This window comes from Colossoma macropomum, unplaced genomic scaffold, assembly GCF_904425465.1.
Source record: "Colossoma macropomum unplaced genomic scaffold, Colossoma_macropomum, whole genome shotgun sequence".
Classification (NCBI taxonomy): domain Eukaryota; kingdom Metazoa; phylum Chordata; class Actinopteri; order Characiformes; family Serrasalmidae; genus Colossoma; species Colossoma macropomum.
Window position 1 is genome coordinate 10,605,812 of NW_023494802.1, and position 15,441 is coordinate 10,621,252.

The 15,441-nt window shown below is 38.3% G+C and overlaps 1 protein-coding gene across 2 annotated transcripts in view; it reads left to right on the forward strand.

Moving 5' to 3' along the window:
• arhgef19 (Rho guanine nucleotide exchange factor (GEF) 19) overlaps window positions 1-15,441 on the forward strand; it is a 31,145-nt gene that overhangs the window by 2,166 nt on the left and 13,538 nt on the right. The gene's annotated exons all lie outside the window — the stretch shown is intronic.

The window sequence follows — 15,441 nt, forward strand, 5'->3', positions numbered from 1 at the left end:
AAATTCTCACCTAATATCTCCTGGTGCATTGTTCCATTCTTGTTTCCTTCGATGACATGAAATGCCTCAGTACCGTTAGCAGAGAAGCAGCTGCTGTGGATATGGTGTTCTTGGGGTCATATGTTCAACCGTTCTTTCTCCAAACATGACAAGGTGAATCATTGCCAAAGAGTTCCATTTTTGTTTCGTCTAACCAGAGCACATTGTTCCAAACCGGTTCTGATTTGTCTAAATGCTTGTGTGCCAATTTTAGCTGCACATCTCTGCTTCTTTTTCAGCAGAGGAGCTTTGTGTGGGGTGCGGTACAGTTCTTTGCTTATTGTTCTCGGTGTAATTGTTGTCCCTGCTGCTTTCAGGTTGCCCCGCAGCTCTTTTTGAGTTACTGCTGGCTTCTCTCTTACGTCCCTTATCATTAGTCTGAGAGAAGTGTTGCACGGCGCACTTGCCCAGGGACTATTCGTTGTGGTTTCATGAACTTTCCAACTGCATATTGAACCAGTTAAACTGACAGGGAAGTTTAAGGTCATTACTACGTCTCTGTCTTTTTCCATTCGAGTGTTATTGAATAATGTTGTCCATGAGAACTTTAGGACGCTGCTTCACCTTCACCATGATTGCTGCTTGTTGCGTGCAATCTTCCCAACCAATGGCATAATGCCATCAGGTGCAATTTGCACAGGAACATTTTTGTTCCTTTTTACTTTTGAACTTTTTACTGAAGTATCTGAATACTTTTTCTCTATAAAGTTCATTATTTAATATATGATTAAAAATGTTTCTGTTAATGAATGCATACTTTTTGTTCATATTTATAAGTACAAAGTCAAAAGACATTATGTGTGTAAATCTGAAATGGATATATGCACATGAAGTATATAAAATAATAATCAAAAAGTGTTTGAATACCCCTCACTGCTAAATACAAGCTGATGGGCAGGTGCTGAAGCATCATCCTATTGATTTATTTTATAAGCATGGTCTGAGTGAATAAGCTTTTTATACAAGGAAATTATTTTCTGTAGTAGTCAGTCACATGCTACAGATGCAGCTGATAGAGATTAGGCTGAAAAAGACTGGAGTATGCCTTTAAACTTAATAACTAAACCTCAGTTTGCCCTTAAGGATTTTTTCACTATCCACTTAAACATTGTCCTGAAGTGTTTTTATGAAGCTCAACTCTCATAAATAGGTGTGTAAGTGAAACTTAAGGCCTTGAGATGTGTTATGCAACTGTGCACTGTTCTTCTCCAGTTTTATTTGTTAAATGAAACATAGCAGCTTCAGTTTGGGAATTTGGGGCTTCAATTAGTATCTCATTACACGTTACAGTCCCTGTCAACTGGCAGTTTGAAATGAAGTTTGTAGCACTGAGCACTGTCTGTCTGCCTGATGAGTGATGAGTAAGTGTGCTGTCACCAGAGAGATCATAGTAATTGTCTAGGCGTTCATGTATATTTGTTTTACAACACGGAGCAAAGAAAATGTATGCATTTTGAATAGTTATGTGTGGCATGTGTGTCTATCTTGCTTATATATGACACATATTTGTTTTCTCAGTGCGTTTTTTTAGGGTGTGTGTGTCTGTTTTTGCGTTAAGTAGGGAAGTGTGATGCCCTCTCCATGACCTGGTGGTTGTCTGATGAAAAGCTTTAAGTGCTTCGTGCTGCTACTGGAAGGTGAACAGCATTTCAGTGAAACACTGAGTAAAATATGGCTGCATGGAAAAACTGCTCATAGACTCCTCCGGTAGTACCTGAGTGTGGCTTAAAGCAGTATAACAAAGCAAAATTGCACAATTTTCCCCTCACCCCAAATGTAGTCAATCAGCCAAGACACATTTGGTGTCTGAAGTTTGCTAAATTGTTTTAGTTTAATTCTTCTAGGTCTACCGATTGCACAATAGTACTTTTTCTTTTCCAGAACTGATATTATCGAAGGCTTAAGCTACGACCAATACCGATCCAACAGTACATAGCTTTAAAATTAATTTTTAATTGAAGTACTTCACTCACAACATAACATCACACAATGTGAGCATATATAATTTTATCTTACATTTATTGTAGGATTGGATTAAATTCATTTTTTTTTCCCTCTGATCCAGTATTTTCTGGTGATACCGATACCTATTGGTACCGATATGATATCTCTAGATTTTTGGTGTCTATTCATTTAATACAGGACTGCCAAATGTGGGGTCTGGGCCAAAGTTTGCCTGCAAGGACATTTCTTTTAGCCCACCCGAAGACTGATTAACATCCTTAATCTCTGAGTCAATAAGAGAGCAAATGTAATTTTATGAATACATATTTTCTAGCTTTTTATTTTGATTTTACCTTTTTAAAAATTATTTTAGTTATAAAAAATATAGTGTATTTTACCGTACATTTCTCACTGAGCGCAATCAATGTCCTTTTAGGAAAGTCTGTATGCTTAGCGACCACCTTGGCAATGCCCCTGTGCAGTTCTTTCCAGTTATGCAAGACCAGGCACCTGAATTTACACTTATTGACACATATATATTACCCATGTGCGTTAAACATAAGAGTAATACATTGCTAGCTAGCTGTTTTGTCTTTTTGGCCTTCATCCCACCATTACATTATGCTTTGGCCTTCCAGGACAAAACGTTTGGGCACACCTGCCTGTAACGTGGGTTGGAAAACAAATCATGGGCCATGGGTGCATGTTCCACCAAGGGTGTTTACGCAACGAGAAAGTATCAGATCACAGTAATGTCTTAAATCCCTTATTCACCTTTATTCTCCATCTCGTCATTGTCTCTGCACAACTGCTTTGTCATATCACTGGCACTGAAACAGATATGTCAATGGCGAGAGTGGCCATATTGGTGACTAAACCTCGAGTCCCTGTTGAATGGAGCGAGATCAGGTGCCTTCTAGTAAAATAGATGAATTGTGCAGTGAACTAGTCTTTCATAGCACCCTATCATTAGACAACTGGAGACAGATAAAAACCCTCCATAAAGAGGTCATCTGAGACAGGCACCAATCTCATTGTCTTTATTGGTGGTAAGAGACAGAAGTAAACTTTCGATGCTTCAGGGTAGGTTTAGAAATACAGGATGGTTCCTCGAGGACACGGGTGCTTAGCTTTAGTTCGAACTGCAGAAATATGAACGTTGCACAGACGATGGGGGCGGCTAGACTGAAGGAATGTCTATCATAAAGTATTGTCTGCTGCGTCTCGTGCCCAGCGCTGCCAACTTTGTATGTGCAAGTGTGTGTGTGTGTGTGTGACTCACTGCAGTCTCAGACTCTTACAAGGCACCTTCACTCTCTGATAAGTCTGTCTGGCACACGGTAATGTCTCCTCGAAAAGCAAACTCATTACATCTCTGTTCCAGACAAGGGAAGACAACCATGCGTAATGGACAGATGTCTTCCTCAGAAGAAAAAAACACACTTAAGTAACTGGCTGTGGCGTGTAGGCATGAGCATGTGAGGTGTACACGTGTGGAGACCTCCCTTACTTTAATTTCGTCTGAGCCTTTACACACCTCCCATGTTAGACGTGTGTCTAATTTATAGTCGTTTGGTTTAAAGGACTTAGTATTGCCACATACACTTGCTTATGTAGTTTCTGACACTGTTTGATTTACTGTTTTTAATGGACAGAAGTACAATGAGTGGCTAAAAACAGCAGTAGCAGCCATCTTGAAGCTGGTGTTTTGTGTCTTGTCCATTTTTATAGTGAGCAGGATGTGATAAAGTGTCAAAGTAAGTTTATTTGAGATTACTAAACAACTTGACACAGTGTAAGGCTAGTGTGTGACGATGTAGGAATGCAGGGAGCTAATTGACATAAGCTTCTATTACTTGTTAGCTACATTAACCTCGTAATTGCAGTGCAAAACTAGATGGCTACTACTGCTGTTTTTAGCTATGTGACATTTTCTCTCTATATTTATAAATAACTGTAAATTATACAGTGTCAGAAACCACATAAGCAAGCCTTTTTTGAGATTACATAACAATCCTATATTCAGCCATGCAGGATGCTAATTGTAGCTTCTTTTCATTAGCTACATTACCATTATAATGATGATAACCGAAACTGAAACCACAAAACCGAAAAAGCTGACAGTAAATAAAAACAGTTTACATAAAATAAGCTTACTACAACTATTACAGTATGCAGGCTACTGTTAGTCCAAATTTTGTGTCAACAGAGAATGGTTGGTCATCCAGGACAATGAATTAGATGTTTTTAGTCATGCTGCACTTTGTATGAATTTGTGAAATTTTTTGTTATTTCAAAAACTTAGGCTAGCATTGGCTTGGACTTTCTTTTCTGCTGTGTTGTTGGGCCGCAATCTGCGTAACAAGTGGGATGTTGTGTTTTTAAGTGGTATCGAACTTGTCCTGGAGAAGTCCTTGGGTATTGTACCCCTTCTTTATCCTTAGCATGAACACTGATTACAAAGTCTCTCATAGAAACCAGGAAATAAATCCACAGAGCCAGAAATTTCACTGTTTATCTGCTGCTGCTCAAACTCTCTGAGCGCGTCTGCGCTGACTGATGCAGGAGAGTGAAAGATATGGTTTTTATGGTCTTTCTCATTTTCATTATTATTAAAATTATTTGTAAAGCCTTAGATTTTTGGCTGTTTTTTTCTATTTTCACTAAAAACCGAAAGTACAGTGTTTGACAGTATTTCCAGCCGAAAAGTTTCGTTGGACAAAATTTTGATGCGTCCCTTCTCCTGACTCTAGTGCAGAAATTAGACAGCTGTGGAACATTTTTTGTCCATAGATGAAAGTATGTCATATAGTGTCAGAAACCACATACACAAGCCTGTTTGAGATTGCTCAATTGTGTGATGTAGACATGATGCTAATGCACTACGCTAATCAGTTTCCATTATTTCTTAGCTACATTGGCCTCGTAGCTGATTGACTATATTTGGGGAAAGGAGTGAATTCTGTAAATAAGATTTTTTCAGAGATCTCTTTCTGTAATGCAGCATGTCTGAGCTGAGAGTCCTTTCTGATTTACAGTTTAATTTATCTCGTTGTACTCACACCTCCTCTCCTTGCTCACTCAGTTTGGAGCACCTGCCCCATCACCTGTCAGTCGGAGGAAGCGGCCCAGGATCTGCACCTACATGTATTCGGGCTGTAGTTCTGCCAACCGACGCTACACCACACCCACACCCAGGCAGCATCCGCCCCCACGCTATATGCTCCCTTCCCCCACCAGCGGTCCACCATTCTTGGTACTCTGGAAGCCCTGAACTTGCAGCTAATGCCATTTCACTCAACTCTGTTTGCCTGGCTTATTGTTAATAGCTTCCACTGTGGCGCTCACCCGCACAATGAGTAGATGGTGAAGGAAGAGGCGTAGGGGCCCGGAATGGAGGGCAGGGGGAGTTTGACCTAGCAAAGCCTCACCTGGGGGGAGTTGCTGTGGCTCCAGTGGCGAGGATGCAGCCACACAAACGGGGCCTGTTCTTGTTGCGTGAGCTCAGGCACACAAGCCTCTGTGTTTGTCTCCCGCTGCAGCTTTTACCGAGCAATTTGAGTGGAATGACAAGAGCCTAGTTATTTGGGGAATGCAGAAACTGTCTGCATGTGTCAGAGGGCTTTGTGTTGGGAGTTGGGGGTTCCGGGGGGTTGCTCATGGTAATGCACTTACTTTCTCTTTGAACATGGAACATTTAATTGTGAACTTGTCTAAAATCGCCTAATATATTGTTGCAGTAAAAGATGTCCTTTCAGTATAGTACCTTTGCTGTTGAAACAAAATCTCGCATCTCCAAAGTTGAAACTTGGAAACAGAGTTTCTTTTTAATTTAAGTTAATGTAAAAAAAAATAATTACTCCAGGTAGTTTCGGACCATTACTATTAGTCCATTTGAAATGGTCACACAAAGGGCAGCTTATTGTCATTGTTATTATTTTTTACAAATTTTGTTATGGCTCTTCATATTCAGAGTACTGGTTCTTCCACTTAACACCAAACTTTAACCTCTTAAGGTGGGAATTCCACTTTTTTTTAACATTTAAAAAAAGTGCACAATTAAAAGCATTAAGATGTAAACAAAGCAATTTAGAGTGTGTTGTTGTGAAATTTCAGAGTTGTTCACAGTGGTGATGTCAAAAATGTTTAATACCTTCGAAAGCTCCCTCACAGAAAGATATTACATGAAATGGTTACAAATACTCTGCCTGATGCCTGAGACACTGTTTTACGATAGTCTTAAGGAAAGCTTTTTGGTTTAATATTTATTTTTTGTCTATTTATGGTGGAGAGGTGCGTGCAAGGCATTGTAAGGAAAAAAAAATGCAAAAAATAATGCTCAATTTTTAATATACCACCATTTTACCTCTATCAACATTTAAAAAGACACCTTTGGGTTCACAGGTCATTTTAGGTAGTAAATTAAGTGGGTATATTTGTGTTCTCAACACTGTAAACCCCAGTTCCTATTGTAAAGAAATCTGAGTTAGTAGGTTTCTCTACAATGAACTATCTCTCATCAAACTATTCAGACTTTGTTTACATCTCGGTTATTGAAATACCAGTGGAATTCTTATTTAACATTTACAAATGTTCAGAACCAAACACTTTCTAACCTCACACTTGTTCAGCAACTATGTAGAAAAAAATGGAAAGCAGTGTTGCTAATGTACACAAACACAACAGAAAGGCAGCTCAAGCCATCAGATTTTGTTCCTACTCCCATATTGACCAGCGTTTTACGCTGTGTTCTTCGTGCGAGTCTGTGTTTGTGTATGAAAAGTGATCCTGATTAAGCCGAGCCCTGCAGGTATGTGTAAAAGACTCGCACCTGTCTAGCTGTGCAGCCTGCAGGCTGTTTTAGCTGCTTATTTGGCCAAGTCCTATCACATCTAATAGGAGACTGCGCAAGACTCTCTCAGGCACTCACCTCAGGTCTAAGCAGTAGACACATAGCTACTTCAGCAAAACCAGCACTATGTATTCAGCTTACAAGAGAGCTGAAATGTTAAAGCCTGGCTCTATGGGGGTGCACCCTCAGTTGCGCTATGGGGAAAATGCGAAAGACCTAAGACCAGTGCAAAAGTGGCAGGAGTGCCGTAGCATGCAGCTAACCTTTTAAGTATGTAGAATGGCTCTGGAAATGTAGTATTAAGACTAAATCATCTACATAGTACTTATACGTCTGGTAAATATTTGTGATAAAGCAAACATTTGAACACCCCCAGTCAAATTACATGTTTTGTTAACACGTCCTCTACAGGGATCAAGCTTAAATATTACTTCATTTTTCTGCACAGTTTCTATTTATTCAATCACATTTTGGAAAAAAAAGCACAAAATATTAAATGTGTCACAACTTTTGCACTGTTCACGTTTTAATTTTTGTTTTCTTTCCAATATATAATATAAATTCAGCAAGTAAACAGTAATTGTGCATTAAAATGGAGAGAAATGTGTTCCCTGTAGAGGGGGTGTTAATTTATTTTCACTTCAAAATCAACACAACATGCAATTTGACCACAGGCGCCCAAACATGTATGTGTATATGTATCATTCTACCGATTTAGTTCAAAGTCAGAATTGAAAACACATCGAACTTTTGATATACTTGGACTTTAGACTAAAATCTTTTTGCTTTGAGTGATGCTGTATCTTAATTATGTTTATTTTATTAATTATGATCTATTCCATTTTGTCACAAACAAAACTTAACACTACTGAAACTTTACCAAGTGTTTCAACAGTGACTGTTTCATTAGTGACAATTTTAGCTAATTTTGAGCAGAACTTAAAAACACTAGCCAGTACATGACTGGCAAAACAGCTGAACACACGCAAAATCACAGTATTTTCCATTAAAATACAAAACAAAATAAATACTTAATTGCAGAATATGTGTTTATGTAGTGGCAGTTCTTGATGTTACACACTGATTTTCAGACTTTAAGACACATGTACACATGTACTTTAAAGCAAAGTGGTCACCAGATGGCCATGAGGGACAGGGATGCAGTCTCACTTCCTGCTCTGAAATGCAGAGACTCAAACTGTGTTTGAGGTTTTTTTACTGTGGGACTACAGTTTGTAGTCAGTGGAAATCAGTGGAAGGCAGTGGAAGGCAGTGCAGGTTGAAGTATTTAGAATAGGTAGAATAGTCTATGTATACATAAATATATGATTCCAGAATGTACACATTCTAAAATTGCATAAATCATGAACTTACAATTTTTTATCTTAAATTTAGTTTCATGGTTCATTATTTATCACATATTCACTTGTGTTTTAACATGGAATGATCAGACAAAAATCATTGCAAGGATAAATTGTGAAGACAGAATTGTTTTGCTTTTACGTTAATTTCATTATTTAAAATTTAATGCGCTGTACACACCAGTGCTTTGACCAGTCATTATCTTTTACTGATTCACACATAATCTTCTCATTTTCCACTGATTAGGCCAAATACTAAGAACAGCCTGTGGGATGGTCAATCTCAAGGTGTTTTCAGCAGGCTGATCACATTTCAAAACAAATAGCCCTGTGTGGCTTGTCCTTACCTGTCTGGATAATAAAAGGTGGGGGGGTGGGGGGGTGGGGGGTTGGGGGGGGTGTTGGCTTGGCTCATCAGCGGAGCAGTCAGAAAGCGCCAGAAAACAGGAAGTTGAGTGTGAATGAATACAGCAGATGCATCAGCAGATTGTTAAAAGTAGGTCATTGCCTCACTGTGGCACAACTTCACATTCGAATCAAAGATGTGATTGTGCTGTCTAGTGAGCGTCAGTGAGAGGATGTAAAGTCTCTTACCGCCAGTATGAATGCCAATAGTGCCATTAGTGGATATGTGGTGTGCTTTGAACAAGAAACGCTGAAAACAGAAAGCGCTCCTTCATTAATGCCTATTATGTTGATGTGGATGGATTTTCAGTAGATCCACTTCAGAGACTGCACTCCAGCTGCGAATCTCTAGCACACTTTGACAAAGTCAGAAGCGCAGTGTGTCTGTTTTGCCTTGTCAGATAAAAAGATGATCTGAAATATGGCACCGTGCCCTGCTGCCTGTGTGCAGTGGCAGACCACTCCTTTCCACCGCTTCAGCTGTCCAGCTCACACCTCTGATGAGCGCTGCCAATACACAGAACTCAGAGAACCCACGAGGACAAAACTGCTTCCTGAGACGGAAAGTAATGAGGTCCAGCGACTCTCATTACAGTTCTTGATTGCATTTTTTTAATGTAATTACACTTTTTGAGTGTAATTAAATCAAATAATTTTACTTTTACTTTTAATTGATTTCCAATGAAGTATTAACTTAGCCTACTTTCATTTTAATAGCCAAAAAAAAAAAAACTTAACCTGTGGAAGCAAGTAGCTGACTGAATAGATAATCTTAGCTAAATAGCTACAGTTCTCTTTTGCTGTTTCCTTTTTATTTTGTCATTTGAGACTAACAAACTGCTCATTAAAATTTATAGGAAACTGACTTATGTTCCCCAGGTCCTGTGTGTGCATGCAGAATTAAAAAAAAAGTAAAAAGTTTATGTAAGTAAGTAGTGCCGGGTGATATGGCAAAAATATAATATCACAGTACTTTTAAGGAGTTTTTGCGGGATGTTATACGATGATATTTACATTTTTTGAGGTTTGATAAACCAACCACATTTAAACAGTACTGTCAAGAACTAACAATCACCAATTATTTTTATTGAGCCATTTAATTTGTATTAAATCCAAGTAAAAAGGACCAATTATGCTCTTTTTTAATGAAAAATCCAGTTGATCTGTGGTCTTAAAAACTTTATCATGGTCATCATACATCTTCATATTGCCCAGCCTTATTACAGAAGCTAGCCAAGCCAATGGCAAGTGCATCTCTATTAAAAAAACTGTTCCTCGTTGTCTAATGTATGACTTCTGGTGGTCCCAATACCCTAATCATAACTGTCTGAACTCTTTCATGGGTCTCCTTAATGCATCACACAAAGGTTTGATGTTTTATTTGAAGAGCTAAGGGGATGTACAGCCCTAACATTCTAATGATTTGCTTGAAAAGTATTATTTTTTAATGAGTAATTTACATTCAGTCTATAATTTTGATAATAGAGTCAACACTGCAGTATACATTTTTTTATTCCATTATCTTCAGAAAATAACAGGTAGTTAATGCAGTGACTCGTGGAATTTTGTGGATATTTTGAGTATGTGTTCAGGGTTGAGTGAATGTTGTAGGACAACTAAAATGTACACTTCCTTAACCTGTAATGGATGACTAGTGAAAACGGATGATCATGAGATGTTAAATGGATTCACACAATAATTACAGAAATAAGAATTTTGAAAATTGTAATGATTATAGGTCACGGTATAGTGTAGTCATGATGGTTTATCTAAAACATGCACATAGGTTGTTGTGAAGGTCACTTTACATACAGTCGTATGAAAAAGTTTGGGCACCCCCAGTCAAATTGCATGTTTTATTGATTTTCTAAGTAAACACATTCTCTCCAGAGAACACATCTGCACAGTTTAATGCACAATTACTGTTTATTTGCAGAATTTAACTGGTTGTTATAAAACATTAAACATAAAATCTTATGCTTTAATTATTTTTCAAAATTATTTTGAATAACAATATGAAATAAAAACAAAATTTGCTCTGAAATTTGCAGAAAAATGTCATATTTAACTGTGTTCTCTGAAGTGGTTGTATAACTTATTTTTACTTAGAAAATCAGCAAGACTTGTAATTTGACCAGGGGTATTCAAACTTTTGCATATGACTGTATATAAATTTAAAATGTTTTTGATCTTTACATATGTATTTGTAAAAGTAATAGCAGTGTCAACAAAGGGCACCTCAAACATGGAAAGCATTGGGCCTTCTTTCTGTAAGACCAATATTACCTCAAAGTAATTACTAATGTGTTTTTTTAAATTATTAAATTCACAGCTTATTCACACTTTATTAGCACTTTCTTGACATTTGCACTTGTAGTAGCTTACTGTTTCCTAGTTTACTGGTGATTTTCAGTGCTCTTTCCTGCTTCGAATCAGTTTCGCTCTCACTGTTCTGTTTATGTGCCACTTATCAAGAGTGTTTTGTTTCCAAACTGTGCTGGACTGTGTACATAGCCACATTCTGTTTGACAGGGAGTGCCTGGAACAGGAAGGGTCACTGCTTTTTTAAAAGGAAGTAGCTGAAGCAGATGTGTTAGTGTTTACATGTTACACCAAACCGGTTGGAGTGTAGAACTTGTGGAACTTGTTAAGTAGAGGTAGCTGGCTCAGAAATGGTCCAAAGCATAGACAAAGAATCACAAAGGCATATTTCAATATATGGCAGGCTATTTCACTCTCTCTCTCTTTCTCTCTCTCTGAGTGGAGGGGGTTGTGAGAGGGGGATGCTTTTGCGAAGCTTTAAGCTGGGAATTCTCTTGACTGTCATGCCTGAGTTAGAGGAGGAAGGCCTCAGGCACTATGGGAGATTATGACCCCCTCCAAATGTAAACACGGGGAGCTTTACTCCCAGCTGCTCCTGTTAACCCCGCCTCAGGTTAAATCCTTACCTGCCACGATTAAAATCAATTCCTCCACTCTTATTATAGATAAGGGAGGTTCACGTTTGGAATTCCACCACCTTCGTGAGATCCATTACCTATAATTAACGATACATTAGACACGTTAGGACAACCCACAACAGAGTTGCTTTTTAAGTTTAAGCGGCAGAAAATTTCGAGGACATTCAACATCAAACATTAGGAATGAACTCCTGCAGAAGGAGGATTTCAAGCCTTTTTGTTCTTCGAGGTAGGCGCATAAAGTGATTTCAAGCCTTGAATATACAGATATTTTCTTAAGCTATTACTAAAGTCTTTACCCCCACATTCATTACTGAGCAGTATGTTCTCTGGAAATGGAGCTGATGGCCTTCCAGACCCTAGTTCTTTGTCACAGGTCAATTAGAATGGCCTTGTGAGTCTGGCACAGTGCAATATAGCACGCACACAGAAGCCTGTGTCACCACACTGCTAGACCGAGCTGCTCAAACACACACTCGAGATGAGGGGAAATCCCAGAAATGAAGCAAAATAGCAGGCAGGAAGTTTGGAGTTTTTCCCAAGGATTAAAGTCCTGGAAGTGGAGGTTTACGTGTCTTTTCTAGTTTCTGAACAGCATGTTGTTCAGTCTTTTTCCCATAACAGTGTGCATGTACCATACCTGACATTAAAGGGTCCATATCTTACATTTTTCTTGAATTTTATTTTTTCCCTTGAGGGCCACTTATAACATTTGCGCAGGCTTATGTACCAAAAACAGTCATAATTCAATTTTGCATAACAATTTTTACATTTACAGATTTCTCTATGTCTTTTAAACAGGCTGTTTTTGTTTCTTTGTCTTTAAGACTGATATATGCAAATGACCTCTGTTCTAAGCCCTGTATTATGCCCTTTTCAAACATCAGTCCAGGCTAAACACTCCTTGCAACTTCAACATGAATAAGTAGAGCTGAACTGCTGTAAGTTTGATAGGCAGGTTTATGTAAATGCATTGTTTTTTTGTGACATCACAAAAACTGGATTCCAGATTAGCTGTTTTTTTTTTCAGCTCAGTTTACATACATGGACTGTGTGGACGTGGAATGAATGGTACATTTTGGAACTTTATCACACAATAGCAAACTGATTTTAAAAAGCCAGAAAAAATGTAGTTTTCAATGATATGGGCCCTTTAAAACTCTAGCCTTAGACATACAAGTAGATGCTTTAGATAACTAAGACTTAAAGATTTGTTAAATCTTGACATCTACTACATACCTTCGTTTTGTACACAAAACCAGGTAATACATAGTCCTAAGCTCCAACATGGCAGTAAGCACATTTTCATTGTTTTCCTGAAAATGTCATAGAAACGGGTAGTATCTCATAACTAAGGAGATGATACTAGCCTTAACCGTCTATACTGTGCTTTTTGCATGGTGTCAGAGAAAAGAATTCTCTGCTTTAATCACAGCCGCCATAAAAGACCTGCCAGGTCTCTATTCATTTACCATGCAGACACGCTGTCTTAAAGGAGCCTAGTGAAATTACAGGGAAAATAGAAGCGGCAAAGCAAGAAACAACGCAAATAACACCTTCAGAGAGAGGCAAATTATATGTTGGTTTTTATTGAAAACAGTAAACGACATAAGAAATGAAACTGGTTGTATAGAAAGGGTGCAAGCTAATGGGCTGTAATGTAGTATGTAATGGAATTCATTTAGCCAGGATAGTCATGGACACTATAACATGATTATGGAGAGCACTTTGCATGCAAAAACAAAAAGGCTCATCAGGTTCATTAATAGAAAAATTATTGTAGAAGTGGTTTGGAAAAACATAAAACGGCTTGGTGTAATGAACATGAACCATTGCACACTCAGCGCTATGCAGAAATCAGTGACCTTTATTCGTATCTTTAATATCTGGCCAAAACAGCCATAAAGTACATTTTCTCAGTATTTCAGTGTCAGGAAGAAAGCGTGAAACATATATTTAACAGAAAATTATACAGAAGCCTCAACTTAGAATTTAGAATTTTTAGAATTTAATGCATCCACTGTCTGTCTTTATTACAGCTTCCATTCTTCTCAGGAGACTTGCTTTAAGTTTTTCAAAGAAATCTGCAAGAATATTTTTCCCCACCTCCAAAGTTCAGTCTTAGAAGTTGGTTGCATTTTCTGCTTCTCACAATCCAAATAATCATGTTTAGTGATGTTGAGGTCTGGGCTCTGGAGTGGTCAGTCCATTGTTCTGAGAACGCCAGCAGCTTTTTTCTTAGATTTGCAAATTTGCTCCTTTTTTGTCTGTTTCATTTTTCTCAGTAACAGCTTCTTTGACAGCTGCACATCCTTTCAGACACATATTGTTGAGTTGTCTTCTCGCAGAGGAAGGATGGACAGAAACTCCTGCTGATTTTTTCAGATCTGCAGCAGGAGTGGAGCTTGATTTTCTCTTCTCTCTCAAAGTTTTGGTGATCTGCCAGGCATTGCATGGTTGTGTAGTTTCATCTTTTAATCATTTTTTGAGCTCCAGTTTTGGAAACTCCTTCCCCTTTCCCCTTCCTTATGCAGGTGGATTATCTAATCACCTCAGAAATGTAAATAAATAACCTGTACTTGATGGCCATGTGACTGGAAATGAAATAAATGAAGGGTGGCCTTTGACTTTTTTCACAGTACCAGTAGCTCTTTATTCCCTTTGCACTGCACTAGTCTCTATGACTGAGTGGGTTTAGTATGCCTACCGATCAAAATCTCTGCTCATTTCGAATTGTACTTTAATTACGTTGTGTGTGTGTGTGAAGAATCCCAATCCGTTCCCACACCCTCTCAAATCTCCTGTGCACCTAACAGCCTTCTCCATCTGCGAGGATAAAGGGATCCTTTGTTTGGAGTAGGGAACAGGTAACCATTTGTGCATTGTGTGTGCTGGTGTGGTTTGTGTGTATGCATGTGTATACTGGGTGTGTGCTATAGTGGTTGGATTGTGGTGACTGTTTAATTGGTGGAGATGCATGTATGTATGAAGCAAGTGGTCTGTGTTTTGTATTATCATTGCTAAGCTGGGTTCTAAATGTGCACCAGAACAAACAAAGAATCAAAGTGGGAGAGAAAAGAAGTGAGATAGAGACCGAAAATTTGCTTCTAGTCTCTTTGTGCAAGTCAATGGAAGTCATTTGTTTAAGGGTACAGATTTACTGTTTGTCATTTTAGTTCAAGGGAACATTCACAACAGCTGCTCTATTTCCACGAGTAGGAATGAGGGTTGTCCTTATGGGACACTCCATCGAAATCAGACACAATGTTTTTTGTTTTGTTTCGTTTTTTTTTTTAGCCAGCGAATGCAGAGAGAAGCCAGAGAGCTAACATTACTGCTAGGAAGTAATAATCAAAAAATATCTTTTTTCTGTTGCATAACTGCTGTAGTCTTCAAATCATCATTCCATTACTCAACCAACAGAAATGACTTGCCAGATGAGGCGAACAACAAGCTAAAAGCTAAAGTTAGCCAGGTTGTTACCTGGATATCTGGATACCTTCAGTTTGGCTTCTTTTCTATTGCTTGTCTTTTTACTAGCAAGGTAAAAAACCTTGTTACTGGCATCCATGTTGTGCTAAAGAAAACCAGAATGTGTGATCGTGTTTGACAACCAAGATGATATTCTAAAGCTAGATTGGTTCTTTTCATTAGCCTTAAGATCAGTGGCTAGGCTAAGTGAGGACTAGTTTACACCACGGGGAATGATATATTTGCGTCATGCACCCTGAATATTGTAGTAAGAGAACAATGATGAATGAAAACATGAAAAGATAGGAAATCTTGAGATCAAATGAGATGGAAAGATGCATAAAGCATAACAACAAATAACATATTAGCCTTTTCCAATTTAGGCTGTAATGCCAATTTAAGTGGTTAG